This window comes from Berghia stephanieae, chromosome 5, assembly GCF_034508935.2.
Source record: "Berghia stephanieae isolate SIO BIC M18660-M18661 chromosome 5, UCSD_Bste_1.3, whole genome shotgun sequence".
NCBI lineage: Eukaryota > Metazoa > Mollusca > Gastropoda > Nudibranchia > Aeolidiidae > Berghia > Berghia stephanieae.
In genome coordinates, this window is record NC_088364.1 from 41,347,164 (window position 1) to 41,352,323 (window position 5,160).

Genomic DNA, 5,160 nt, shown 5'->3' on the forward strand with positions numbered 1-5,160 from the left:
GAGGAAAGCCAGTATTTCCTGGCGTTATTTAATGCAGGCACTCTTTTGGTTGGATCTTTAATGATGTTTACTCCTCTTGGTGTTTCCTGTTCCACATTTCTCTCCAGTTTCCTCCACACTGAAGTCTGCCATTTTTGTTAGGTGAAAATGTCTTCTCGATTTAAGTCGAGTTGTTGAAGGTGCCCCCTTTACTATTGATTTTATGGAATGTTGTCTGTGGCTTCGTCAATTCTGGCATGCATCCTTTGATTAGTGTGTTGTCGTCTTAGACTTGGTGGTGCAATGCCGCTCAGTGTTGGGAGCCACTGCGTTGGAGTTGACTTGAGACATCCTGTTATAATTATCATTGATTCTCTTAATCGGATGTCATTGCGGTTTACATGTGGGCTCCTTATCCAAACAGGGGCACGGTTTTCTCCAACACGTGTCGAATGCCGCCGATATATCCAATAACATAATAAAAAGATAGCTCACCATTATAAAAGCAGACGTTCTCATCACCTGTGGTGAGTCTCCCCGGGTGGTAGTTGCGAGTTTTCTCACCAGGCTGTTTCTTTTTGCGATTTTATTTGCGGTTCCCTCAATGTGTTTGCGACAATTTAGTTGTCTGTCCAATGTAATGCCAAGGTATTTAGGATTGGGGTCTGGGAGTAGTATTGAGTTACCGGCTGTGATCTTCAATTCTTTTGTTGTCTCTCGATTATTCAAGTGGAAGTTTGTGGATACTGATTTGGTGGTATTCATTTTTAGGTACCATCTATTAAAATATTGTTTCAGGCGGGTGGTGTCTTTGCTTAGAACTTCTTCAATCTCTTTCCAGTTTTTCGATTGATAGGCAAGGGCCCAATCATCAGCGTATCCAAGTTTAAGTGCTTCGCAGTTTGCTCTTGAAATAGAAGTAGTAGTAGTAGTAGTAGTAGTAGTAGTAGTAGTAGTAGTAGTAGTAGTAGTGTAGTAGTAGTAGTAGTAGTAGTAGTAGTAGTAGTAGTAGTAGTAATAGTAATAGTAGTAGTAGTAGTAGTAGTAGTAGTAGTAGTAGTAGTAGTAGTAGTAGTAGTAGTAGTAGTACAAGCATAGCAGTGCCGTTATCGTGGTGATAAGTCGATCAATTGAACATTATAATTGAAGTGTTGAATAAAATTTGAACTCATTTGTCATTGTCTCAATAGATAATACATGTTTTTCGACTTCGTATGAGAACTTCATGTAGGATTTTGTTTCGGCACGGAGAGAGACTATCTGAATTTAATATCCTATATATTTCGCTACCTTATCGTAGGATGCATTGGGAAAATGGTTTACAAAAATTTTAAGAAATTGCCAATAGTTAAAATAATGACAGGTACCTCTAAATGGTATCGATTCAATGCAAGTATTCCCACCTCATTGTCATACTCGCTAACCCGAAAGTTGACACACAACCAAAGGACCAAAAGTGAATGGCGTCTGTTTTCGATGAAATTTGACGAAAATTTTGATTTTTTGATGAATCATTACCACGTCTAATCAATCACATAATACACGCAAACGATCTTCGTGCCAAATGTAAACATCATGCAGAATGAGGTGACGATTGGTCCATGTTTAGGCTTCGAGTTACTAAAAATCCAATTTGACAAACATATGATAGGGCTATTATCATCATTATCATCATCATCATCAGTATTATTATTATCATCATCATCATCGTCATTATTATTATTAATATTATATATTATTATTATTATTATTATTATTATTATTATATATTATTATTATTATATATATATTATTATTATATTATCATTATAAATCATCAGCAATCCAATATCATCATCATCATCATCATAAACATCATCGCATCATCGGAATCCAAAAATAATATCATAAATCATCATAATATATTATTCAAGATCATGTTAGTCACAGTGAATCTCATCATCATTATTATTATTTATTATTATTATCATATTCATCATCATCATTATTCATTATCATCATCTCATCATTATTATTATTATATTATATATCATCATCAATCATCATCATCATCATATCATCATCATCATCATCATCATTATTATATATTATTATCATTCATCATCATCATCATCATCATCATCATATTATTATCATCATCATATCATCATCATTATTATTATTATTATTATTATTATTAAATTATATTATTATATTATTATATTATTATTAATTATTATTATTATATATTATTATTATTATTATTAATTATTATCATCATTATATCATCATCATCATCATCATCATCATCATCATCATCATCATCATCATCATCATTTATTATATATTATTATTATTATTATTATTATTATATTATATATTATTATTATATTATCATTATTATTCAATAATAATACTATATTATTAAATTAAAATTAATATGCTTTCCACAACGACATCATAAGACATCGTCGTCTAGGCATTCCACGAAGGAATATACATAACTCATTAAACAGGATGTCTGAAGTCAACAGGAATCACCCATGTTGTCCAAGTGAGATCTTGCTCGGGGAAAGAAACTAAAGTCCTACACATTGTTTTGTGTGTCGGTGGCGGTACGCTATAATCCTATTATCGGATGGCGGATGTTTTTTTTTTTAAAACTAAACGCATTGCATCCACGGGTTAAGCTCTATCCTCCCTCATCGACTTTCTCTGCTCGCAGAGCAGGTTTGCGCAAAAGTACGGACACCATTTTGGAATGTTGATCAATTCTATAACTGTGCAATCTGTGAAACCTGATTAAGTTTAATCCAATTCAATTAAGTGTACCATCTGTGTCACATAAGTATGTTATTCAAATGTTGGAAGGAAAGTTAGGTGTGTGTTTACTTGCGAGTATCGAATGGTTTATTATCATCAACATCATCATCATCATCATCATCATCATCATCATCATCATCATCATCATCACAAAACACATCTTGATGGGAGTGTACGAACACTAACAAAAAATAACCCATGCTTCGTAGTATATCATTATACCATTTTGACCAATAATCGATGAACAAGTGAATAGAGAATGACGTAGTTTTGTATGATATGCTAAAAGGGGAACATTGAACTTCTTTGAGTTAAGTGTTCGGCATTTAGAAAAGAAGAATATGATTTTATTTTATATTGTTCATGTTGGTATTCGTGTTGGGTGAATTGTATTATCTACCAAATAGGTTTCAATAGTCGGATTAGCTGATGTACCTACATAGATAGATTTGAATAGTAGGATGGCATCCGCAGTTCTTTCTGCAAACGGTTTTACTTCCTCACTAAGCTCCATTGTCAAAATCCAGTGCTGCTTGCTCTTTTTGATTGCTTTGCCTTTAGACTTTAACTACAGACACGTTCACTGTTACTGGCGTATGTATGTGAATTGATAACGGACGTTTAGTCGTGGTATATCAGGGCCCGTTTTCATGAACGAGGACTGGGTTTAGTTATTTACTGGTCTAGTAAATGACTAGCAAGTCTTAAGCCCAAGCGAAGAAAGTGACTACAAAGTCGGATTTCATGAATGCTTTCTAATATCGAACTAACTAGTTTCTTGCCTAGAAGTGGGCGTTGAAAGGATGGTGACTAATTCGGCTATTTTGTGCGGGTAACATCACTTCTCTCGTACACGAAGACAAGTAAGATAGTAGTAGTAGTAGTAATAGTAGTAGTAGTAGTAGTAGTAGTAGTAGTAGTAGTAGTAGTAGTAGTAGTAGAAATAGTAGTAGTAGTAGTAGTAGTAGTAGTAGTAGTAGTAGTAGTAGTAGTAGTAGTAGTAGTAGTAGTAGTAGTATGTTTGTAGTAGTGTGGTAGTAGTAGTAGTAGTAGATAGTAGTAGTAGTAGTAGTAGTAGTAGTAGTAGTAGTAGTAGTAGTAGTATGTAGTAGTAGTAGTAGTAGTAGTAGTAGTAGTAGTAGTAGTAGTAGTAGTAGTAGTGTAGTAGTAGTGGTAGTATAGAAGTGTAGTAGTGGAACAAAAGATTGATTTTATGAAATTATATAGATTTAGAATGTTCATAGACCCCTATTAAAGCAAAATTAAGAAGTAGATCGGGTATAGAATATATATAAATATATATATATATATATAGTATATATATATTAAACAATATAATTATAAATACATACAATATTTAATTATAAATTAAATATATATACCCTAAGCAAATTATAAAGTATCTATAATATATATATATATATATATATATATATATATATATATATATATATAATGACTATGAAAATATGTTTTTTATCTTTTTGAGAAATATTTTGTACAAAATAAGCCTATCCCACTGATAAAAGTGTTTTTTGCATTTTGAAAATCATTATAATAAAAAAGTTATGCAGTTTCAAGGTGTCATTTATTTGGATGACCCGCAAAGAGGAAAAAACGCCGAAAATATGGGACGCTTTTTCGGATTTTTTTTCGACCTTTGGTTGTATCTTGCGTAATAAGTGTGAAACTTGAAGAGCAAATTAGGATGGTGTTTTGTAAAATACGGGAAAAGTACTCGTCATATTCATATGAAATTTTACAACCAAAAAGAAAAAATGTTCATGTATTACTTTGTCAGCGACAAAACCTCCACGCCCGTAGTTTTAGAAATATTTTACTCCAAAGAGTAAAAATCTATTTTTAACAATTTTCTGGTAATCGCACAAGTTTTGTCGCTTGACATAATCTAAAATGACCTTTTCTCTAACTGTGTGCCAACTTTCAGTCATATTCATCAATAAACAGCGTCGTAATTATTTTTTTAAAATAGCATATACGAAACGGCTTCGTCCCATATTTTGACGCGAATTCGGGCACTTCGTAAGCGAAAAAGAGGCCCAAAGAATTGTGCGGGATAGTCATTGCTAATATATATATATATATATATATATATATATATATATATATATAATATATATATATATATATATATATATATATATATCGGAGTCTTTGACGAGAAGCTACATTGGGGTCAACAGTCAACTAAGGTTATGAATGACTTAAAGAAAAGATTGCATTTTTGCGAAAACTTTCCTACTTGGTTGTTCATTTCAAGTTTCTCTTTTATCCAGGGTGTTATTAACATTTTTTCTGACCGCGTGGGGAGGGAACAGTACTCAACAAGGAGGGAGGAAAATTGATAGAATATTGAAA